The 26,062-nt window shown below is 47.9% G+C and overlaps 1 protein-coding gene across 3 annotated transcripts in view; it reads left to right on the forward strand.

Moving 5' to 3' along the window:
* Nucleotides 1-26,062, forward strand: part of prickle2b (prickle homolog 2b) — a 64,052-nt gene that overhangs the window by 16,128 nt on the left and 21,862 nt on the right. Inside the window, exon 1 of one of the 3 annotated variants that reach the window (XM_062469876.1) lies at nucleotides 11,153-11,325. The exons of 1 other annotated variant lie outside the window; for it this stretch is intronic. The gene's annotated coding sequence lies outside the window, so the exon portion shown is untranslated. Of the gene's footprint in view, nucleotides 1-11,152; nucleotides 11,326-15,864; nucleotides 15,886-26,062 lie in introns of those variants that run through there. One more of the 3 variants, XM_062469869.1, reaches the window with a different exon arrangement.

Consider the following 26,062-nt stretch of genomic DNA (forward strand, 5'->3'; position numbering starts at 1 on the left):
AGGTCCACATGTGGAACCTATTTTGGGGGAGAGGTTGTGGTGGCGTGGGGGGGTTGGCTGTCCACTCCGCAGATTGGGCATCCGTCATGATCAGGTTTCACTCACATACAGGGCTGGGGCTGGGTCAGTTCCATTTCAATTCAGGAAGTTAATTGAAATTCAATACATGCATTGAAATTCCATGTTGGACAATGATCATTATCAAGTCATTCTTTGTATTGCGTTTGGTGCACTGAATGTTATTATAGTCAACTTAAATCCAATTCAGGATATATTGAGCATGAGATCTCAATAGTTCCTCATTCATAGTCCTCACAACATCCTTCAATTTGACCTAGTTGCAAGACTATTTCAGTTTCAACCACATCTTCTGTACAATCTGATATTCTATATACTTTGCTGTCCCTGACAAGTCTAGACAGCCACTAATCAATCAAAGAAGCCAGCCAATAGGCTACTGGAAGATACCATCCCTACAATTACAGTCTGGGCTATAGTAAGAATATTCATTTGGTCAGAAGGGATTAGACTGTTTAGTCACAGTAATCACCCCCCAGTCTGATCTGTGCCTAATGTGTCCTATTCAACTCTTCTTCATCTGCAGAGGATGTGTCTGACTTGGATGGGAAAACATGAAGCAAATTACTATAAAAAGGTGCCCTGGAGCTTTCAAAGGGGGAATAGCTTTACATGTTTTGCCTTAGCTGTGCAGATGACAGTTCCGTTTTTCAGAGATACAATGCAGCAGTTCAAGCTGCGGTTTGTTGGGGTCTCAGTGGGGTTGTGGAGGTGATATGTCGTCAGTGTTGAGTTCTGTGATGCCTCTGCCAGGCTGAAGGAGCTGTGTGTGGTAAATAATCACACACAGCGATTTCAGAAAATAATTCTATTATTTACTGTGGTAAATAACCACACACAGCGGTAAATAACTCGGAGCTGCTGCTGCTGTGCCTCGTCAGCACATTTCACATTTACAGTTAGCAGTGATAAATGACTACAAGTAAATGATGATAAATACCGATAAATGAGTACAAACACAGAAAGCCTTACTTCACAGACCCAGGTTTAAAGTGTGCTTTTCAGCAGTCCTAACCCCCTCCCTTACAGAGATGGTTATGTTGCCACAGGCCCAGCTCCTCTCCCCTAAGTGTCCATGGAGGACAGCAGAGTTGGATCCCCCTCAGGTACCTCTACGCAGTAGTCCTGCTAGCTAGCTTTACAGCTTCTCCTGCCCTTTTCTACCTTCAGCACTGTTCCAATCCCAATGTCTGTGAAGCATTGAAACCCTGCTCTGCTCAACAGACCGGACTACTTTGTGATTTGTGTTGCATCTAATGTATTCCCCATATGGTGTACACACACAATGCCAGAGAAGTAGCATATGCCAACGGGGCTGCAAGCTAGCTAGTTAAACCCCCTCACATTCATACACATTCACCTTCCAAGAGCCTAATATGAAATGATCTCCACCACATGGGCCCTGTATTTGCCCTAAGTCTGTCGATCTGTCGAGTGTTACAGACTGGCTGTTCTTCTTCTCTAGTCTTAATCTGCTCTATTTGATTTAATGACCCGCATGGGATTCATCTGCCGTTTCCCTCTCTGAGTGAATACTCTGCAAGGGTTCCCCTCATCTTGGAACCCAAAGCTGCCTGAAGTCTCTGTGAAGTTCATGTGAGGAAAGGGAAGCTGGTTGGGTGCAAGGCAGATGGGGGCTTGATGGTCTGTCAGCACACTTTATGCCAAGCTGAGTGTGTTGGCGTTATTAAACGTCATCTTTGATTAAACCACCTCAGAGGAGCGCTGGTGTGCATGTCTACTAGCCGTCCGCATGGGTGGGCTTTGAAGTGAGAGAAATGGACCCTGACTTAAAGCACAAGGGAGGAGAATGTAAATCATTGTTGAATGACTGAAACGTTACAGTTTGGGAAATGTCAGCACCCTTTACGGGAGCAGCATTCCACAAGAGAAAGAAAGGCAGTAGAGAATTTAAGGTATGATTGTCTGACCTGGTTTCTCGGTAGTTTAAATAGGCTGCTTGCAGCCTGGGTATGTCTCTACAGGGGGCAGCTTTAGAGATGACCTGTTGCACCATCACCCAAAGCAGATCTCTGTCGACTAATGCTTTGAAGTTAAACCCTACAGTCCTTCTGTTTATTACTACCCCAGTCTCTGTTTTTCCAACTCTTTCTCTCTCTTTTTCTCTCTCTAATTTGCATCGTCATGTTCCTAACCTTTGTAGTGCAAAAAAAACCTAGCTTTCCCTTTTTTCATTTAATGAGGTGGAGATGTAAGATTTCATGCATTTTATGGAGTAATTTGGGACATCTGTGATTTTTTATTATTTATGGTTTCTATTTTTTGTTCAATCCCAAAAAGAACACTTTATACACAATATAGATTGACCTTATTACCAGAAAACCATGGAATGCCAAATATGCAATTATGTTTATGCTGAAATTTGCAGACAGCCATTTTTGTCAAAACACATCAACTAATAGGGCACTCTAAAAATCTCTCGCTATGACAATTTATATAAAATGAAGTATACAATTAAACAAGACCCTGAAAACCTCTTAGAAGTTGTTTTTTTAATTGTTTTTTTGAACTGCTGTTTATTTTGTCTATCAACAAAACAATAAGGACCTGCATGAGTCTGGCAGTAAGATAAACAATAATAAATGCATGATGTCTATGACTACCATAGGGCCTAAATCACCACAGCCCTTGCTGCCTGGTACTCAGTGATGCAGTCCAGGTTGGGCCTGCTGGTGTCAGTAATGCAGTCCAGGTTGGGCCTGCTGGTCTCAGTAATGCAGTCCAGGTTGGGCCTGCTGGTCTCAGTAATGCAGTCCAGGTTGGGCCTGCTGGTCTCAGTAATGCAGTCCAGGTTGGGCCTGCTGGTCTCAGTAATGCAGTCCAGGTTGGGCCTGCTGGTCTCAGTAATGCAGTCCAGGTTGGGCCTGCTGGTCTCAGTTATGCAGTCCAGGTTGGGCCTGCTGGTCTCAGTAATGCAGTCCAGGTTGGGCCTGCTGGTCTCAGTAATGCAGTCCAGGTTGGGCCTGCTGGTCTCTGTGATGCAGTCCAGGTTGGGCCTGCTGGTCTCAGTTATGCAGTCCAGGTTGGGCCTGCTGGTCTCAGTAATGCAGTCCAGGTTGGGCCTGCTGGTCTCAGTAATGCAGTCCAGGTTGGGCCTGCTGGTCTCAGTAATGCAGTCCAGGTTGGGCCTGCTGGTCTCAGTTATGCAGTCCAGGTTGGGCCTGCTGGTCTCAGTAATGCAGTCCAGGTTGGGCCTGCTGGTCTCAGTGATGCAGTCCAGGTTGGGCCTGCTGGTCTCAGTAATGCAGTCCAGGTTGGGCCTGCTGGTCTCAGTAATGCAGTCCAGGTTGGGCCTGCTGGTCTCAGTAATGCAGTCCAGGTTGGGCCTGCTGGTCTCAGTTATGCAGTCCAGGTTGGGCCTGCTGGTCTCAGTAATGCAGTCCAGGTTGGGCCTGCTGGTCTCAGTGATGCAGTCCAGGTTGGGCCTGCTGGTCTCAGTAATGCAGTCCAGGTTGGGCCTGCTGGTCTCAGTAATGCAGTCCAGGTTGGGCCTGCTGGTCTCAGTGATGGTGGCTGAGAGGTCCAGCCCAGACTAATCCTGACAAAATGTACAAAAAACACGCTTGTGTTAGCTATCACTAATCAGCTAACTAGCCATTAATTGTAGTTAATGAAAACTTTGTGATGGTAAGAGTCTCTAGTTTCTATCTCAGAGGAAGCCATTCATCCCTTATTTATTCAGTTATGGAAGCTCTAACACATAGCCAAGATGTTCCAACACTGTCCTCGACACACAAATACTAACCCATATTTCACAACCGTAACAATGACCAAGACATGAACACAATATCGTTAACACACTATCAAAAACATAAACATTGTTTCCAAAAAGTCCTTGCATCACTAGCGTTGAACTATCTAGAAACAACAGAGCGATTGCTCTGTGTATGGCAGACTATAACTTTAACAGACTCTAATTGGCCAGTGTGGCGTGGTAGACCACATATGGAATGTTTTGTCAAGGATCTTTATGCAGCTGGCCTATTTTGGAATTTTGAATGTACTGATCAAACCATAACTGTACTTTGAAAGCATTCATTGCAGTTGATTTAGCTCCCAGGTCTGGCAGACCCAAGAGTTGGAAGCTGCCATCTCCCATGCTAAAATATACTTTTTCTCTTTACATTATAGTACATTTAATTCAATATTATTACAATTATTATTGCCATTATTTAAACTACAGTTTTATAATAATTCATGGTGACATTGGGTCACAACGTCCCTCTACGCCTTGCCACCCTACAACTACCCCGTTGCCACCCCAGGTGGAAATGTCTAGATCCGCCCCTGAGTTCAAGGCATTTTCATTATCCATAATCAATTGTTACTATTAAATTTCAGGGGAGGGTATTCATGTGTTTAGTCGATCATGTTTGTTTACACACTGGTTTCTGGTTATTTCTTCTTAATTAAAAAGTGTTTCAATACAGTAAGCACCGTGCTACAGTAAACTGACCTTTCCAAAGTATCGCTCTGAGAATTCCTATTTTCCACATCTCCAACTTCCATCAGCATCAGGTCAGTAGAAGTTGCACTTTTTCTCTCTCTGTTTCTGGCGCCATAGTAGCTATCAGGGAAGGAGAATCTATAAACCATGTCTGTGGAGGCTTGGACATGGATGGGACACCAGGACAGAGAGAGAGACATTGTCAGAAAGAGAAATACTGTGAGAAAGTTAGTGCAGTGATATCCTTGAAATACACGGTACGGTGGTAAATTCTGTACAACATTTTGCCTTGATGAGAGAATTAATAATCAGCTTGTTGATTGCTGTTTACAAATACATCCCATGTCAACTAGAGGCAGTTCCACTTCTTCAGCCTGTCAAACCAGACTTATACATGCATTCACTTCCTTCAAGCTAAACTCTTAGATTTATGACATTCTGGACTGCATTTATTTATTTATTTACTTAATGAAATTCTGCCATTTTAGTCAGCTCTTTCTTCTGTGACTGACAAGTAGAGGTTGGCACCAGCAGCTTATAATGTGCTCACCTGACAACCGCTTATTATGCCATGTTCTATTTATACATGTGAAAATGTAAGCATGACTGAAAAGCATTGCCAAAGCATTTCAGTGGCAAAGTGATTGAATTCACTGCAAATTGCTTTCGGTATTGTTTTCATGTGAAGTCTAATGGGGGGTTGAGTTTGGGTTGGGGGAGGTGTGGCTGGTGGGAAAGAAAGGATGGATGATTGTTGGATTGTGAACAGAGTAGTGGGGGGGAGATACAGTAGCTTGGTCAAATTAGTGACCCCACTCTTGTTGTTTTTTTATCAAATCATAATCTCCTGGGGTTTTGTGTGTGTATGAGAGAGAGGGTGTTGGTGTGAGAGAGGGTGTTAGTGTGTGTGTGTGTGTGTGTGTGTTAACAAGAGTGTTTGAGGTCGTGTGACCTTCTCTTCACAGACAAAGGCTGTCTTTGAACTGTTTCTTTTCCCTCTCCTTCTTCTGCCCCAAAGAATAGAGGAAAGACTGTCTCACCTCTCACTCGCTCGCTCGCCCTGCTCGCTCCACTACTGTTTGTCCTTTCTTCCTCCTCCTCCTCTCTCCTTCGGAAGGCTTTTTGGCTTTCTTGTACGGAGGTTGATATATGACATCTGTTTGTGTGGAATTGGATTCGCAACGTCCCAAGTGGCACATGGAAATGCATCTCCGGTATATTCTTGTACGTTGTGCATCTGGATGGAAGGACTGGGGGATGGAGGGGTGGGAGAGAGGCAGGGAGATTGGAGAAAGGAATTGAGCCTTTGAGGGGGATAAAAATCGCTCATGTGGAACTGGGAGAGGAGCCGACGCGGGCTACATGAAGTTTACACGTTGCTGTCAGGTAGCTTATTGTCCTGTCTCTTTCCCTGTGATCATGTCCAGCTTCCTCCATCTTCATTTGTAGGACACTTTAAAACCCTTGCTTCCTGTCCAGTTACTGCTCACCAATTGACCCACAGGTTTATGAAGGCAGCTTTCTGTCATGGTTCCTGCTGTGTCTCATGTCAAGTATTCTACACTGGTGGAACATACTCTACTGGCTTCATTCATTCATTTCAGCCTTAAATACTTTTCGTCCCTCATCCTACCCTCTTCTTTACAAGCACTGCATTATTCATAGAGAAAAAGAGTATCATAATAAATGAAATATTCATGAGCCTATGCACAACCTCCCCCTAAGGAATGAACCATTTTGCAATGTCTGATTAGTTTAGTGGCGAGGATCAATGATGTGTGTTTGTGTGTGTGTGTGTGTATTAAACAGATGACCCAAAAAGGAAAAAATGGGCGTAGAGATGTGATTGAGGTGGAGAAGAGATGCAGGCATACAGAGTGAGGATGAAAAGGGGAAGATGAAGGGAGCAGCGGTGGAGGGACAGAGGGACGAGCAAGGCAGAGGAGAACAGAGGGAACGGACACAGCGGCCGTCAAGCAGAGGGCTCTTCTGGAGCCTGTCAATAGATTGCAATATCTACTGATTGATTGTGTCACTGTGTCACACCGAGAGAGGGTCCCTAGTGACTGAGGGTGGGGGTCTTTGTGGACGGGGGCAGGGGGGACCTCAGCTGTCGTTGGGCTGTGGGGCCACGCGTCAGTTTGGATCCACTCCACTGAGCCTGAATGGGAGGCCACGGATACGACATCAGACAGTCGGTGTGAATCGGTAATAAAAATGTGGAATTTGTAATTTGTTGCTCCCTGACCATTTTGCCTTGGCTTTGTTTGGGCTTCTCTCGTGAAGGGGGCTGGGGGCGACTGATTTGTAATGAGAGGGGGAGTGCATGTGTTGTCTATCATGTGAGATGAGGTCTGGACAGTTTTGTTTGGCTGAACTCAGATGTGCTTACTGGTGAGCAGGAAAAATATTCAGCTTGTTTACAGACCCAGGATCTCTTAGGAAAACAAGACACATTGTTAGGCTCTTCGCAGCTTGGAGTGCAACCACAGCTCATAACAAACCACACGCACTCACACACACACACACAAATACACACACACACACATACATACACACACATCAACATACACAACCAAAAACTCTGTCTTGGGCAATCACTTTTGAAATGTTCTGGTCTTGATTCTATCATGGAATTGCTTATGTTCCTTTTCCTACTGCATGCTGATGTGGGATCTCTCAGATGTTCTGAGCCTTTTATCATGGTTCCCTCTGGGAAAGTTCCAAAGGTGTTGCTCAGGACTACCCCACAGTGATGAGACACAAACAGTCCATTCCTGCTCACCACCCCTAATACAACACACATACACACATCAACCCCACACGCAGATAAACCAAACAGACTAACCAGAGTTCAGCCAGGTCACAGCACAATCTGTGTTCCTGGTTTGGGAGGGGTCGATTAAGAATCATTTCACCTCAGTGTGGTGGGATCTGTGTTTGAACCTTGTCAGGGAGTTGGTCTCTCTCTCTCTCAGCCCCGTAATAAAGGATGTAGCAATGATGAAGCACAGCATGGACATCAAGTAAATCTACTGCAGATGGACTGTCTGTAATCACACACTGTGTGTGTGTGTGTGTGTGTGTGTGTGTGTGTGTGTGTGTGTGTGTGTGTGTGTGTGTGCGTGCGTGTGTGTGTGTGCACTTATGCTTGTGTGATTCAGCTGTAATGGGGTACATTCTGTGGTCTGCTTGACTCCCGCTGAGGAAGTCTTCCAGATGGGCTCTGATGCAATGGGCTGCCGGGAACCTGACTCACTTCGACAGTCTCACCCTCTCTCCGTCTCATTCCATCATCCTCCTACCTTGTCATCCTCCCATTCTCTTTCTCTCTCATCCTCTCACCTTCCAATTGTCTCATTTTCTTTCTCCTGCTAATCAGTTCCAATTATTTTACTCTCAGCCTAAACCTCTTTCAGTCTTATTGTCTGTCCTTTTAACCTTTTCAGGGTCTCCTTCTAACACACGTTAACCCTCTGGAGGCCTCGCCTCTCCCTCCTCACCTCTCTCCTGGGTGATCTCCCCGCTCTAGCTAAGGCTTTGATGGAGACTGTCATGCTTAAAGCTGGATTTCATGTGTAACCCTCCCCTTGAGAGACAAGGTCTCCAAGGGGTTGGATGTAGGGCAGAGATGGCCACGAAAGGGGAATGACATCTGTAGCAGTGACATGACCCCTTGCTCTGATCCCAATCCCCTGTTTGTGGCCATTTTCAGTCTAACGGCTGAATTGTCAGAGCCTTCTAATAAAACATGTGGGTCTCGAGAAGCTGAGGACTCTGGGAGATGCATGCCACAAAGCTCACTAAGGATATGAATCCCTCGAGTGCTCCTCATGAACGCAACCAAAAGTGGAAACTGTAGTTCATCAGTCTTGTTGGTTCTCCGAGTTCAAACCATACCAATCTCTGCATGTTCTTTCCCTGCATGATCTGTCTGTCTTACGTCTTGAAGCTCCTCACACTTGGTAAAAACCAAACCCATTCCACTGAAACTCAAGTTTGTGTGCTGCTTTAACCTTGACGTTCTCCTCATCTGACGTGTGTGTGTGTGTGTGTATGCGCTATACTGCTTCCAGCACCATGGAGACCACATACCCTGCCAGAGGGCCCTGGGCCAGCGTAGGAGAGGAGCACTGTCTTGCCTCTCTCTCCATCTCTGTCTTGGCTGAAGGTCAGTTTGTGGTCCTGGGCACGCCTCTCCTCTCCAGAGAGAAAGAGGAGACATGGTAATAAGATGGTCCGCTGACATCGCTAGCCCATAATAATCCCAGGATTAGGCTGTATGTGTGGTTACCCACTGATCTGGACTCCTGTCCCCATTCTTGGCTTTGTAGGAGTTCCACAATGAAGTTTTGGGGTTCTTGTAATGTTACATTGTCAAGTAAAATGTCACCTCATGAAAAAATCTTGTACTTATTCTTGTCTCTCGACCTTTTCTTCTCTCTTTCTCTGTGGTATATATGCCAACTACCCATCTTGGTAAAAGCTTTGGATTGTGAATTTAAAGAGCATCGCCAGCTCAACAGAAGCACCTTTTTTTTTATCATGATGGCTCTATTAAGTGTGTCAGATGTCAGAGCCCATTTTCAGCATGACACAATGCACCTCAGAGGGATGAAATGACCGTAATAGCAGCAGTCCCCCCACAGTCTTTCTTTCTTTCTTGCTCGTTCCTCAGCATGACTACCAAGTGGAAATTGATTCAGATAGGTAGGCATGGCAACTAAGCCTTTCTGTACCCTTTTCTTCATCACCCTCAATTACCATTGCCAGCCCTCTTTACTTTAGAACACAAAGACCAGATCAAAGACAGTAGGAGAGACAGGATTGTACATCCATGACAGGCACTATGGAGAGCTAGCAGGTGTACGGAGAAGGAGCTAACCTTCTGTATTTCTCTCAATGTCTGTCTGGGTGTCTCTTCTCCCTTCTCTCCTTTCCCACTGTCTCTTCTACCTCTCCTCCTCGTGGCTCTCGCTGTCTCCTCTGTTGTACCAGGGTTCCCTCTCTCAGTGGGACTGTGGGATTGATTGATCACATAATGTAGTCCTGAATAAAGAGGGGGTGGGAGTGCTCATGTTCAACTCCCTCCGTGGCCTGGGATAGAAGGGTGGAGGGGTGGAGGTGGAGGAAGGAAGGACTCTTCACTTAATCGCAGCTCTCATGAATTCATATTTCTAAAAAGCGCAACACTTAACCATACAATAAGATTAGTAATACTAGTACATGGAATTTTAGAACAACAAATCTTAGGAATTGACTCAGGCAACGCAGCTTGTGTCTAGACATACTTCTGGTGTTAGATAGCCCCCTGTACCATGGATTAATAATGATTTTGCCATGTGGTCTCCATAGTAGCAGAAATAGACTCATGAGACATTCTTGAGGGTGAGGCTCCATGCCTGGTCCTGCTCTCATGGATTCATGTTAAGAGGCATGCAGACAGCTTGGGAGTTATTTTAGCTGCCAAAGCTGGCATTGTTTTCCATGTGTGTGTACAGTATGCATACAGCATGTGTACTATGTGTGTGTATTGTTGTGCACATGTGTTCCTGGACTTGATGGCTTAATGTTTACGAACGACACACAGGCTCACCTTTGTCAGGGACTGTCTCTACTGTCTCTGGTCCACCACTCAGCTCCAAACAGATTTATGGGAGCGAGTCTAGCCTGCTACCATCTCTGGAACAGTAGGTGTACAGTGCAGTGCTGCTGTGGAGAGGATCAGGTTTTACCCACAACACCACAGTGGCCAGGTCCCGAAACCCCACTCTGACTGCTCTGTGATAGATTACTCCTGCCTGTTTTCACACGCTCTCCTTGATCTTCTGTTACTGTATTTATGTGACACTTGATTGACAGGGTGGGAGGAGGCTTGATGAGGATGGCGGACGCTTCTGGAATAGGATGGTGTAGGTTCAGCATCTAGAGGCCCATAGCGAGGTCACACCCCATCTAGACTGATTTAAGATGTCCCCCTCTCTCTGCAGGTAAATCAGTTACTAACAGAGTTGGTTCTGTAGGGAGTGTTCTTCCAGATGTTTTCATACAGTACAGTACTGTGGGGAGATGGACTGAAGTTCAAAGAGGAAGATTCCTTGACGGTCCTTGAGGTTTTTGCCTCTGCAGTCATGCTCAACATTAAACTTCCTTTTGTCTCATAGATTGAACTTGGCTGTGGGTAGGAGGAAACCGAACCGTTACAAATCTAGCATAAATGTACATTTTCAAAGCATAACATTTTGGCATAAGCAGTAAAAGCCAAGCTGAACTTCAGAACACTCTGGAAAAATGTGTTATCAAGTTTGGCTATAGCCATCGTGTCTAGACCTCTAATAGTTCTAATCAGGGTTTGCTTGCTAAACTTTGATTGGCTACAGCTCAGGACTCACTACCGTTCATGGAGATGGGGTGGGTCAAATGGTGGTAGGGAGATTTTGGTTTAGGAGACTGCTCACTCAGCTCCCAGCTTGGTGATCACCCCTGATAGCTTTGCTCTGCTCAGCTACCAGCCCTCTCTCTCTCTCTCTCTCTCTCTCTCTCGCTCTCTCGCTCTCTCGCTCTCTCTCTCTCGCTCTCCAAAATCCCCTCACTTGGCCAAGCAGTTGCAGAGTAGAGAGACCTCAGGCTCTGTCTCAGCAACACTATCATCTACATGTCACTCTCTCTCCCTCCTCGCCAGCTCTTCAGAGAGAAGGAAACAGACCTTTTCAATTAGGGAGAGGCTGTGTTCGCCTTGGGCTGCCATTTAGAGCCTGTTCCTCTATCCCAGATCAGTGGTGAGTAACTTTTACATACTCATTCAGCAGTGGATCCTAATTATTTTTCCTTTTCCAAGCACTTACAGACAGACAAACCACTGGTGTTGGCCTAAAGCGTGTTGTTGGCACAGGTTCCTGAATTTGGTTTTTAACACTTATACAGATATCTGTCTGGTTATGACATTTTGGGAGATTTTACAGTGCATGGTTATGCATGCATGTGTGTGTCTGTGTGTTTTGAAGAAAACAATGTGACATCTGAGATTGAACCTCAATCTAAATAGTGTCATTTATTTTGGTCAGTGTTCCTTTGTAGATCAACCAAGTGGGGTATCGGAGTGATTGGTTTCATCTTCGAGACATAGAGACCAAGATGACAGAGACAGACGAGAGCGAGGAAGAAAGGGGGATGAATGAAACGCGTCGGAAAAACTAAGAACACGTAGAAGAGGGGGAGCCTAAGAGGGGGAGATAAAGAGAGAGAGAGAGATATGGAGGAGGGGGTATTGCTGGGCTGTCTCCTGTCATCTCAGCTGTTGTGATTTAAGTAGCCTGACAGCACACAAATCTCCCTGCATCTCACAGCTGTGTGACATGCCTGCCTCTTTATTTTTAACTCAACCACTTATATTGGGCTCCGGCAAGGGACGGGGGGGCAGGCTGTCTATTGTCTCCCTGCTATGTGAAGAGCTGTGTGTGTTAAGGGCTTCTTACACCATCTTGTACAGTAAATATCTTCTACAGGAAATATCAAGGGAGGCCAGGTATTTTTCCTTACAGCCGGTGTTGTGTGCTATACCTCAAATCATGTCAGATATGACAAGTTAAAGTACAGTTTATATCTATGAGATACAGAGCTGGCTCTGCAGAACCTTTATTGTCCGTGTGAGTGTGTCCATAAATCATGAAGAGCATTCCACATGGACGTGCCGCTCTCTGTGTTTATGGCACCCTCGTGTTAGAGGGTGGCACTGACCTAGTAGGGGAAAGAATACGGTGAGACACACAACAGGCCTTCCCCGACACACCCAGCTCTTCCTGTCCCCCGGGCCACAGCGTGTGTGCACCTGGACTATCACACTGTCCACCCACAGCAAACTCTTCCCCGAAATAACCACGGTGTTGACAGATTTTGGAGGGAGCCGTTTTTGCACAATGGAACAGGAATCTCGGCTTAGGAAAGTCACCCCAACAGTAGAACTGTTTTGGACATAGAAAGAAAGATAATTTTGTGGCTCTAGTCTAACCTGTTCTCCAGTTCCACAGAGCTGTTGATTAAACAGAGCCAAAGCAGAGTGCCTTCCTCCCAATCCCACTCAGGGGGGGATATTAAATGAGGGATTTGTTCAACTCAGAGATGAAGTGATGGAGGAGAGAGGGAGGCTGAAAGGGAAAGTGAAGGATGGATGAGGTGCGCAGAGTGAATCTGCAGATGCTCCCTGGGGCTGACTGCCCATTGATCTGGGGGGGGGGGGTGCAGGGGCCGAGTGGGTCTTGTGTCTCCCCTCCCCCCCCCTCCTCCTCATCACTGACTCTGTCAAGCCTGTTTCCTGCTTTTATGTTGCAAACCAATCAATGCCCAGGAACTGGCTAGCAGCAATCAAGTGCCAAGGGTTTTGATGAGTCTGATCGATTTTAATCTCTAATTGCGTTCCTCTCTGAGAGGAGGAAGCTCCTCTCAGAGCTTCCTCAAATGGGGTTTTTATCGCACCAGTTATTCCGATATGTATCGTGTCAGACCACTATTATTGTCCCAGAAATTGTGTTCAAGAAATGTATGTTGCTTTCACTTCTGAAACACATTTGTGTCACTTACTACTGACAGGAGTCAGTACATGGAATTGACACTCTAGTGAGCCCCTCCCCCATGATGTCATACCAAATAGTTGTAGCTCGGTGAAGATAATGGAGCTTGAAGCGTCAGCCAGCCTGCTAGCTCATATCAAACACTGTATGTCAAGGAGTTGTTTCTGTGAAGGGCATGAAAAAGATTGGAATGAGGGATAACCTTGTAGAACGACTGAAATCAAAAATGTCCAAAACATTTTAATTAGTGTCTATTGTGTTCCCAAGGCAATCATTATAAGATAGCTTGACTATTAGCATAACACACAAACACCCACACAGACCCTCACACACCCTGCCCCCCTTGAGATTGCTGGAGAGGTAAAAACAAACCAGCCTGCCACTCATCAGCTCCCAAGCCTGCTCCCTGATAATCCAGTCCTGGGGTATGACTGCACTCAGGCCCTGTCCGTCAAACACGAGGGCCTGCTTCCTCTGCTCCAGAGGGAGAGGAGGTGGTGGAGGAGGAGGAAGGGAAAGAGGAAGAGACGGGAGGGCAAAGGAATGGAAGCGAATGAGCCGGAGCTGATGACGAAGAAGAAGGGAAAAGAAATGAGAATCTGTGAAACTAATGGGGGAGGGGAGAGAGACCACAAGCATGCCAGCAGAGGCAGCCGTCAGTGTTCCTCTCAGCTCAGGGCCATGGAATCTCACTGTCAGTCAGTGAGCAGAGCTGCATTCCTCCCAGCCCTCGTCCCTCCAGCCACAGATCACAGTACCCTCTCATTTACACACTGTTTACCCGCTACCACAGATTAGGTTTCATATGATTCGACACATTATCATAAAATCTCATGGAAATCACGTCAAACTGTGACAGGACAATAGCTTTCTCTGTGACCAATGACTTGTTGTTATGTAGTTGATGGCAGTTATGTAAACATTTTGTTTTTCAAAATCTCAAAATGGCACTAAACAACTCTTTTGAGGGCGGCACAGTGAACAAATTATTGTTAGCGAGGTTTTGGGCTCCAAACTGAACCAAAATGAACTTGAATGCCCTCATGCACTTCTACCTTGTTGTCTGAACTTTTGTGCTGACCAAAGTGGAAAGAGGAATGTGCCTGTGCTGTCTTTTTCTCAGTGGTGATCATGTAATTGGGTGTGACTCATTGACGTCCTTGATAGCAGACTGCAGAAGATAAACACTCACTCAGGCGCACTTCGAGGACTGATAAGTCATCAGACAGATTCCTCTCCTGTCTACATAGTTGGCAAAGTGTCTCAGCCCTAGTTTGGCTTGAGAAAGGTTCTTCTGTCCTTACTTCATTAGACATGAAAAGATGTATTTTAGTTTCATTGGTAGGAGAGCAGCCTTAGATCTCTCTGGCAGGGTTAATTAGAGCATGGGCTGCACAACTGAGCCACCCCATCAGCATTAGCGCTAGGCTAATTGGGTTTTACTACCCCACCATGGTTTTCTGTCGTGTTTACCTCAGGAAGAAAGTGCCCTGTGGCCAGACGCACCACTTCTCCTTCTCAATTCACTCATGAGTTTACTCTGGAAAGTTTCAGTATGGAAAATTTGGTTTAATGGATTCTATGATCTTGCTTAAAAGACCAGGCCTGAACCCTTCAAGGATTGTATTTTTAGCTCCAGGGGTAGGAAGTGATGTTCTGACCCTCTTCATAAAAAAATAAAAAAAAACTGGATAAGGCAGATTTATGGAAGGAATGGTGGTTCAGTTCAGTGTCAGGATATCCACTCTCACCACCATCAGTGCACTCGTAAAGGCAGCTAAGTGGAAGCAGCTCTTTACACTTCCAGAATCCAGTGTCTCTTTCCAGGTTTGTCCCAGACCCGTCTGGCTGACTGGGACATCCTCGTGGTCCTCCATCAGTCACATGGAGTCAGGCTGTGTCGGCATAGTGCCCGCAGCACATGAGTCCAGGGTCATGTGTTAATGCTGCTGTGTCAAATGTCATGTGGTCAGGTCACAGTGTGCTGTCCCAGAGGCACGACTGCTCTCTGGTATAGGCTGGCCTGGCCTGTTCTACGGGATGGATGGATGGGGGGGGGTTGCCACTAGGACTATATAACTGTCAGTTTGATCAGTGTCACGGATAGGTAGTCATTCCTACCGTGTTACACACATGATGGGGTTCTTTCACAGAACATAAACTGGCTCTTTTCTGTCTTTTAGAACATCACAACCTCCATTGTGTGTTCATGGTGAGCTATTGCTTCATTGTACATGTTTTAGCCATGTATGCCGAGGAATGGTCGTTACTGTGTGTTGCAATCACCAGCCAAGCTGGGGCTGTTCTGGAGGCAAGGTCTGGAAGCAAGGTCTGGAGGCGTGGTCTGGATGCAAGGTCTGGAGGCGTGGTCTGGAGGCATGGTCTGGAGGCATGGTCTGGAGGCATGGTCTGGATGCAAGGTCTGGAGGCATGGTCTGGAGGCATGGTCTGGAGGCATGGTCTGGAGGCATGGTCTGGAGGCATGGTCTGGAGGCATGGTCTCATGCCAGGAAGCACAGGGAGGGAGTCCTGCTTAAAGGTCAGGAAGGGACCACGTGACCTGCATCTCTTCTCGCCATCTAAACCATCGATGTGAAACATTGCAGATGCATTTTTTCCCACAGAGGATCAACGATCGGTTTCAAGCACTAGACTGTCATTATAGGCAAGATGGCGATGCTCTGTGGCTCCAGGGGGAGATCTGTGTGGCATTCTGCTCTGCCGCCGGGGAACATGGGAGTTTTCCTTCAGCAGCACCTCTGCCCAGGACTGGTTAGAACACATTCTTTCATCCCCTGTTTATAATGTCAAGCCACCTTTAATACATGGGAAGAGGGAGGAGGAGGGCAGTAAACACTGTAATTACCCTGCTGCCATCCATATGTACCAGCAGGTAGAGGCCTCACCCTGCTGGTGGGCCCTCCTGATGCATCCACAACGTCAGAGAGAGGCCGTCTTTTAGACTAGAGCCTGCACGTCTCCAGGGCCCCTTCGTGCCGGCTGTAGATGGCTACAATGGGGCGTGTGATGTAACTGGGCCGCAGTGACGTGAGAGACGGGAGACTCAGGGTTCTACCCCCGAGGTTTCCATGACAACACCAGGCCACTAGCCCCCCCCCCTCGCCCATGAAAGTCACCAGGTGCCCGCCACAACACACCTAAGGCAAGCGAGCCAGCCTTGCCTGCTTACTGCTGTCTCTCTCTGCTGTGCTGAAACACACACACACACAGTAACACACACATATGTATATTCACACTCACACACATACACACCTCCATGCACCAGTGCCTCCCCAGATCTCTCATTTGGCACGCAAACTCAGAGAGTGCGGGCAAGGTGCATGAAGAGCAGCAGGCACGCACTGGCAAGGAGGGCAGGAGGAACAGGGGGGGGCCGAGTGTGGGGGGGCCGAGTCTGGGGGGACCGAGTCTGGCGGGGCGGGGGCTGGGGGGCCGAGTCTGGGGGGGCTGAGTCTGGGGGGGCTGGGGGGCCGAGTCTGGGGGGGTTAGGGGGGCGAGTCTGGGGGGGCTAGGGGGGAGAGTCTGCCACACCGGTGATCGATCGATTAAAAACACAACTGAGAGAGAGATGGCCCGAGCCGACAGGCAAAACACGACCTGGGAGACGGTAAATGAATGAGCAGGAGACGCAGGTTAGAGGGGGAGTTAGTGCACAGAGATGAACAGATGCACAGTAAGGGAGAAAGGATTAGTATGAGGAGAGACAGCAAGAGACAAGGTTATGAGAGAGAGAGAGTTGGGGAGCGGTGCCAAGCAATCCCAAGGGTGATGATGAATGAGGCCATAATGAATCTGTGCTCGTCTGCCTCTGGCTGGAGAAAACCGCAGCCTTGGCAGAGAGAAGGCCTCGCTCCATCACGCCATGGAACAGAACACACACACACACACAGAACACTCGTCTGTATGATGCGTGTCCATGATTCTCCTCCGAGAAGGGTGGATGTGTATCAGCGGGCCATTGTTCACCCTGACAGTCATGTGACAGAGGAGAGGGTGGTTTTCCTGAGGAGAACACATGTAGATTAAACCAGTCACAGCCCACTGTGGCCGTCTCGGTCACTCCGACACTGACATGTCATCCTGTTACAGTTGTCGTAGTTTACAAACATTTACATTTAGTCATTTAGCAGGCGCTCTTATCCAGAGCGACATACAGTAAGTACAGGGACATTCCCCCCGAGGCAAGTAGGGTGAAGTGCCTTGCCCAGGGACACAACGTCATTTGGCACAGCCGGGAATCGAACTGGCAACCTTCAGGTTACTAGCCCGACTCCCTCACCGCTCAGCCATCTGACTCCCTCGGGGGAGTGCATCTGCTGTGTGCGAGACACGCTGGAAAGTCATTTTTCGATGTCTCAGACACCACATCAACCAGCGCAAACATGTTGCTACTCTGTGCGAAAGGAGGGAAGAGAGGAGGGTAGAGAAAGTATGTCACTTCACTCGAGGAAGTTGCATGAGAGGTAGGTCTTGTTGGACCGTGAAAGTCAAGTCAAATAGTTGGCTCTGTATTAGAAAGTAAAGCATCAGAGCTTCACGGAGTGCAGCCAAAGCAAACCTTTGCTCACCACCTGAGCTGTGGCTGTTTCACCAGGGAAAGTGTGGTCGTTAGCAGCCAGGCCCAGAAATAGACCTCTCCTGTGAATTCCATACTCCTGTGTCAATCAGCATGTTCTGGACTGCCACCAGCAAGTAGGTGGTTGTAGGGAGGTGTGTGTGTGTGTGTGTGTGTGTGTGTGTGTGTGTGTGTGTGTGTGTGTGTGTGTGTGTGTGTGTGTGTGTGTGTGTGTGTGTGTGTGTGTGTGTGTGTGTGTGTGTGTGTGTTGAGACGACAGCAGGGCTAGTATGTGAGGATAAGAAGGTGTTATCCCGACCCATGTCAAGAAGCAAACCGAGCACGGATGTGTTCTGATGAAAAGCTACTGTGTGTGTGTGTGTGTGTGTGAGTCAGTGACTCTGTGTACATGTGTGTGTGCACTGCATATGTCACAGCTTGTGATCTGTCATTCAGCCTGTACGTGTGACATGATTGACACAAAGCCTCTCTCTGGAGAGGAATAACGATTGGCCGGCCCTCCCCTTGGTTCCTGTATCCCGGCCCCTGACAGGCTGATGAACTGCATTCTTATTGCCGAGAGGGCTAGGGATACCTTGTTGTCAGAGAAGCTATTAGTATTGTATGAAGGGAACAGCATTGCCAGAGTGTGGAGGGAGAAGAGCTTTCTCTAAACTGTGTCAGTTTGTGGGCTGAGCTGCAGCTGAACTGCATCTTCCTCATCCGTCCCAGCGGACGAAGGGAATTTTCACTAGAAAGTAGGACAGGGTGATTGTGTCCCTGCTTGTGTGAGTGCAACATGTGTGTAGGTATAGTGATATATGTGTAATAATATACAAGTGGGTTTTGTACAAGGGCACCTTACTTACTTATGTCTGTGTGTGCAGTGTGCTAGTGTCCTACATGCAGCGGTAAACTTAGTGTTGAGTGTTGGCCCGGGTGGTGCAGCATTCCCACAGTGTGGTACTGATGTGAGGGCCATATGGAGCAGCATGCAGTCCCATACCCACTCACGGATGTCCAGCTGGCCGCAAGTCAGGCCCTTCCTCACCCTGGCACTTCATCAAGTCCCCTGCCACCCCCCCTCCATGCCACCACCCCCCCATCCCCCCCCCCCCCCCCCTCAGGCATGCGTGCAGGGCAGGGAACGATGAAACAAGGACCCGCTCGTCATGGTAACCTACCTTGACGCGCGCATGAATCTCTCACAAATCCATGTGTTCCTTCACATGCTAGAGGTGCAAGCACACTAGTTATTTACACAATGCGATGCTATCTACTGTCTGTACAGCAGTATATGCATAATCGATTTATTGTTCCTCTGTCCATGGAGTAGAGCTGTAAGAGTTACTGATATAACCTCAGTTTCTCAATCCAGTTGGGTTTGAGTGATGTTCTGTTGGGACATGTTTATTTGACTTCAGTGATACTAAGAGGGGACTGGCCCCTATTCCCTCCCTGCATAGCGAAGGCCAGCCCGGACAGAACTGGGCCACAGACAGCCTTATCAGCATAGGGGTGATGTGGGTTGTGGTTGTAGTGATGATGGGAGTATGTGTACTTTGGCTCACTGCACAGCTTAGCAACATACAGACGAGCTCCAGCTCAAGTCTCCTTCCAACAACGCCATCTCTCCAAGAAATCAGCCTGCATACTTTTCACTCTCTCTCACTTTCTCTTTCTCTATCTCTCTCTCTCTATCCTTCTCTCTGTTTTTCTCTCTATCCTTCTCTCTTTCTTCAGCGCTCTGTCGTTTCCAGACAGTGTATCAGCATTCTCGCTCACTCTTTCACGTTGTTCTCACTTAACTCCTCTTGTTCTCTCTTTTTCTTTCTCGTCCTCCTCTCTCCACCTCTCCTCCTCCGGAGGGAATGTACCAGGGCCCGGGGGGTTCCGTGTGATCCATGTCTCCTCCTAATTGTTTTCCCAAATCTAGACTGGGTTGGTTTAGGACTGAGCATTGGAATGCAGCACTTTGTTTCCAATCACATACAGTAGACACACACACACACACATACTGCACACACACCTCTGTGTCCCCAGCATGGCTCTTGCACTGCACATAATACCATATGGCTGTGTGCGGGTTTACTTGGCTACGGTATGATCGTTATTAGAGGAAGGCAGACGAGGGGACGAGAAGCGACGGGGAGAAGGAGAGCTGGAGTTGCGATGTGAACCGATGCGAGATCGAGAGACTGGGTCTGGGGAGCCAGGAGAGAGTCAACCTGATGGGGGGGAAACCCCTGTGGGTGCACTGTAAAGGTCAGTGTGTAAAGCTGTGGTGGGAGTCTAATTATAATGTGTGTTAGCTCCCCCTCCCAACCTCTCCTCAACTCGCCACACACTCACAACACACCCTGAGCCCTCTCGTCTGACCTTGTTATACAGCCAGTGTGCACGTACTGTATATACATTTACATTTAGTCATTTAGCAGACGCTCTTCTCCAGAGCGACGTACAGTAAGTACAGGGACATTCCCCCAGAGGCAAGTAGGGTGAAGCGCCTTGCCCAAGGACACAACGTCATTTTGCACGGCTTGGAATCGAACCAGCAACCTTCTGATTACCAGCCCAATTCCCTAACCGCTCAGCCACCTGACTCCCTGAAGGGCAGGGGTATATACACTGGATCCTGTAGCCATCCATATTCTAACTCATGTAACGCTGGAAAAGAATTCTCTAACATTCATAACTGGCAGGATCTTTCACCAAAACCAGCCAGGGTATTAAAAGACTATTAATTATGTGAAAAGTGCTAGTGCTGTTGTTTGTGTGTGTGTCTAGTTTGTAGCCTTGCCTGCCCCTGTGGTATTGTTTTGCAGGGCTTGCTAAGCATTTATGAGCTAATTAAGGCGGTCCGGGTGTGTGTGGCTGGTGATAAGGGCCGTCTCCGGCCCGCTCTGAACGTTCCACGCTCCGTCGAGGCTCCAGAGCCCCACAGACCTGCACGGGGGGGGGGGGGGGGTTGAGTGGGAGAATTCTGATGACTCAGAACGACGTGTGTGTGATGGCCGTGGTGTGTTTGTGTGGTCGTGGTCTAGTTTGCCATGTGTGTAACCCAGGCAGTCTAGCTTATCTCTGACCCTATCCTCCCACCACACAGGGTAGGCCTCGCTGTTAAGTATCCTGCTGTCTTCTTGTAGGTGGGCTGGGGGGCTGTGGGGGGGGCCGCAGCACAGAGCATCAGACCAACCCTAAACGCTCCCACAATTAGTCTCCCCATGGAACATGGACTAGTGCTCTCTGTATATAGCGCTGTTGTACTAGTCCTGTGGGGACTCGTGCTAAAAGAAAAAGGACCTTTTCCTCGTGCTTCAGTTTTATTCCGAAGGTGCTCCACTTCGTGCAGCTCCGTCACTGAGAAATGTGGTGGTGACACAGACGTGTGAGTCTGGCCGCTGCCTTCATCACCAGCCTCAGGAAAGGAGCCCAACTGTTTGCTCTGGGTCAATGTTAGTGTGAGTGGTGAAAGTTTGCTTTTCCTCTGTCTGCCCCCCACCCCCTCCCCTCCACCCCCTGATCCTATGGAAACCATTGCCACAACGAATTCCCCCCTCCCAAAAACCCAAACCCTAAACCCTGTGGTGTCTGTCTGTGTCTGTGTCATAAAACACCACATAAAGAGAGGCCCTGCTTTGATGCCGGACAATGACCTCCAACTTGTTGCTCTCTGAAAGAGCCGCTCCACCATTGTGACTCGCAAAACACCCAGCAGGAGACTCTTCCTGGAGGCTTAGTGTGTGTGTGTGTGTGTGTGTGTGTGTGTGTGTGTGTGTGTGTGTGTGTGTGTGTGTGTGTGCACCACCATTTCCACAGAGAACTGGGGTCTCTGACAGTAGGTGTGTGTTGTGTGTGTGTGTATGGGGGTTGCCTGAGGCCGGGGGTAGGGCTTGCTTTTTGGAGTTGGTTATTTAAAGTTCCTTCCTGCCTGAGCTCTGATGTCATCAGAGCAGACCTCACCCCCCACACTGCGCTGCATGCGGCTGAGAAGGTCCCGCCCACAAACACGCAGAGAAAATGGGAAACAGATTTAGCCTATTAATTAATCGCCAATTTAGATGCTCTGGTCTTGCCTTGACCGCATTACCACGCTCCCCCCTGCAGTTACACATGCATACAGACACACACTCTGTTTTCTCTGCTCTCTCTGTTTCTCTCTTCCTCTCGCTTTCTCTGCCTGTCTCTCTCTGTCTGTTTTATGTATGAACACAGCAGAGAAATCGAACACATTTGGAACAAACAAGGCACCGTTGCTTGAACCTCCCCAGAGAATCTAGATGGAACACAGCTTAGCTTGTTTGGCGACATGTCAATATCCACTCATCACTTTTCATTTGGCTTCTCAGACATTTCTTCCCCAGGAATAAACAGCTTCCATTTGTAACCCATTAGACGTCAGGGCTGTGTGCGCTGCCTGCTGGTGTGAGGTGGGGGGTTGGTCCGCTCTAATGAAACAAACTAATATGAAAACACGTTAACCTGATGCTGCGATGTCCAAGCCTTTGTCATGTCTTGTAATCATCTGCTCCATTCACACTCTCATATCCATTTGGGCATGCAGACTCACACGCACACACACCTCCCCAGCAGGCATACCGCCTAACCTAAATCTGTCACATTCCACATAGAACACAGATGTAGCAACACTGGTCTGTTTTCAGGTGGTGTTAGACAGCCAGGTATAGCTTTCCTCTTGAAAAAAATACACAAAGAAAAACAACAGAAATCTCGTCATCCAAACACGTTGGTTATTTCCTGGCGTTGGATGTGATGCGATGTGAAACAGTTCAGACACCGCCACCGCCTGCTGTTTCACACCAACGACTTGAGCGACTGGTCGTGACCATCTCTGTCCCTGTTGCTGTCACACAGTTGTCCTGTCCTGTGGCTGCTGATTGGAGGACAGACAGGACACAGCAATGAGTCACGTCAGCTCTGTGTTAATGTCATCTCCAGGCAATTAGCCATCCCTGTCAGTGATCCACAGGCCAACGATGAAGGGATTGAGGGATAAAGCTATGCCTAATGACCCTCTCCCAACCATCCATCTAGCCAGCTCTACATCCTACCAGCCTGTTTCATTACAGGCACGATGGGCTCCTTATCATAATCTGCCCATTTGATTCTTTTTTTCCTGGCCTATTTGCTTGGCTGTTACCATACATTTGGGGTGATTTACAGCCCAGGGCAGCCCTGTGGAGTCAGTAAACCGCCTTCTGCGGAGGTTGAGGGTGAGAGAGGCTGCTCTCAAGGACACAGCAGAAATACCTCACCTTGATGTGTGTGCCAGATGAGCTGGTCCCATCCCTCAGACCCACTTCTCAACTTGCTGGCTGCCTACACTCTTCCTCCTCTCGGCCCACAACTAAGGCCTTCTTATTTACTTCCTTGGTCGGAGAGGATGTCATTTACCGTAGATTCTTCGTTGCTGAGAGCAGCAAATCTGCTCAAAAGCCAGTCTTTGTGTAAGAGCCCTGTACTACCCCCCCCCCCCACCCCTCCCACACACATCACCAGACACACACACCATGGCCTGCTCTCCCTCTTCATTCACACTCTGGGGTTAGTGTGTGTGACCGGCAGAGCTGAGGTCTGGCGGCTCCTGGGGCCTGGTTGTGTCTGGCTGACCGCACCCACCCCAGATGTGGAGCGCTGGAGCTCAGAGGCCAGCAAGTGGCTGCTGGGACACACGAGCTGCCTCTCAGCCTACAGCAGGAACACATGGGACATGGTGTCTGCCACAGGAGCGGTGACACCAAAGATGGACTGCTTCCAAGATAAGTGCTTTGATTAAGACGCCCTGTCACCCCAGCCCTCCTCGGTCTCCCTTGCTTTTGTCTGTTATTCCTCAGCACAGTAGCATGCTTTACAATCAAGGGGATGGCAGGAAACCGAGAGGTTAAATGCCTCGGACTTGGCTGTGACTGTTCCAGTTAAAGTACTGCATGTTCAGTGCAGGACAGTGAGTCACCGTACGCTGGTCCACTACGTGGGTCTGGGACGCGCTCCCCCAAGTTGAAGTGCTGTGTTTGTGGGCCGACACAGGATCTCTACAGTTTACCCAGCCCGCTGGCCAGGGGGTGCTGAATTTCACCCCTGCACTCTAAAACAGTCATTTGCAGCTGAGAATGTTAGGAGTGTGAAGGAACTTGTTGGAGGAACTCCTCTAGGCTGGTTTTTATTCAGTCCTTTTTGTTCTCCATTTCTCTCTTGGTTCGTTATTCCCTTCCCTCCCTCTATTCATCTTTGTGACACTTTTTAATAATCTCTCTCTCTTTTCCAATCTCTTTGTCTAGTGAGAACATCCAGTACTTTGCTTGCAGAAACCCAGCTAGAATAAGACTTGCATATGTATGCCAAACACATCCCAGATGCTAGAGTTCATGTGTTGTTCATGCGTTTCTCTGCCTAACCCTCAGTCGAGCTGTGTCTTCACAAACCACTCTCTCTCATACTCCATCTTTACTTCCATTTTTGTCCACTTTGCGTGACTGACTGAAAAAGCTGGACTTTTCCTGAACAATCAACCAACTCCCCAGACCCAAGAAACCCTCTCAGACTGCGTTTGTATGGGTCATTAATACGCCTTTGTGTGTGATGAAACTGTGTGTTGATCGGCTAGTACGGTCTGGCCTTCAGGGATCACAGAGGAAACAGGCATGGTCAGACCCAGCGGCTGAATGCTAAAATGTTGTGATCAATAGCCACAACAATGGCAGGTAGGCAGCCTATCAGGGGAGTGATCAGAGGCAGCACAGCCTATCAGGGGAGTGATCAGAGGCAGCACAGCCTATCAGGGGAGTGATCAGAGGCAGCACAGCCTCTCAGGAGGCTGTATTGACTGAGGAGAGCTGATGTACCGATGGCCACGGGCACCACTGCACCAGATGATAGGCAGCAAGCCCATCCGAGATGCTTGAGTTCTTGTATGATAGGAATACACCGTCTTTGATCAGCAGCGATCTCACAGGTCTTTATATAAAACACTGATATGAAGAATATGTAGGACAGAAAAGCAGTGGGGGGAAAAAGTTCTTCAATCCAAAGGGAGATATGTTTCACATACTAGCTTTTTCTCTTTCTCTCCATCTTCCCTGCGTCCATTGTTAGATTTCTTTCTTTCCCCCTCTCCGCTTCTCACCCTCTGTTTTTCTCCTTTCACCTCTGCATTCCTCCATTCCCCTGCTCGCTCTGCCAGCTGAGGCTGTGTTGTCTCTGACCTCCATCTCCTCCTTCAGGGTGGCTAGGCAAGCTGAGGGGGATTCAAGTGGACGCCAGCGTCAGTCTTCTGGCAGCCAGCGCCGTGGCACGCACATTCTCTCTACCCAGATCATAACAGCAGGCTCCACTCTGCCCACTGGTACACTGGCCTAGATACCAGAGGGAGAGTGGGCAGGCACCGATCACGATTCCAATTCCTCTCAGTGAAATTGATACAATTTGACATGGGGGATATTTTCAAGCTATAATGGATTGACAAGGGATTTTTCCTATTAGAATGCCGTGGCAAATTTCAATCCAAGAAGGGTTTGGATCTGTTTTTGGAATGAATTAGACTGACACTGATACACGGACTTACACTCGGATCATTCCACTCAGAGGATATGGGTCATACTGCATACCTGGCACTGAATGTTTAGCCAGGGTGTTTGATAATGAAAGATTTGGCTTTCTGTTCCTTTTTTCACTCTAAGTTAGTGTATGTGTTTGAATTGTCTTTGTGAAGGACTGCTGCAGGCCACAGATGCAGTGCATAGCAACAGAGGAAAGAGGGATAATGCTCTGATATTACCCTTTCCTCCTGCAAGTGAGAGGGTTCAACATTTTTTGCATGAATAAACAGCAAGTCTCTAAGTCAACGTGCCTTTAGGGGGGGCTCTCAAATGGATTGGAATCTTCTGAAGGAAAGTGGGGGCTCTGATTATGTGTTTGACTCGACACTTAACAGACCTCGACGGCTTTACTGGTGCTATGCACTTTCGCCGTGATGGATTAGCATACGAAATGTCCGATGTCTAGCAGATTTGATTCATTGGCATAACTTTGTTCTATGTAACTGCTCATGCCAGGATGAATTAAACAGAATCAAAATGAATGCTGTTTTTTTTACTTCTGACGTGTGGTGCCATTTCCAAGCTAACCACTCTTAGACGGAGAGTGGTTTGCTGCTGAATTACAGCCCACTGGTCCTTCAGAAAATGTCAGTGGAAGTACATTTGGGCTATTTCTGAACATTCACCCCGTCAAGTAGTCCCGCATATGGACAGATATATTGTTTGCGTGTTTTTGGTTTTATGCGCTCTTATGTTATCTAGAAGTATTACACTCTTACTTGGTTGGTCTTCTGTTTTAGTGACTGTTGGTTGAAAA

The sequence above is a fragment of the Osmerus eperlanus genome, chromosome 1, assembly GCF_963692335.1.
Source record: "Osmerus eperlanus chromosome 1, fOsmEpe2.1, whole genome shotgun sequence".
NCBI lineage: Eukaryota > Metazoa > Chordata > Actinopteri > Osmeriformes > Osmeridae > Osmerus > Osmerus eperlanus.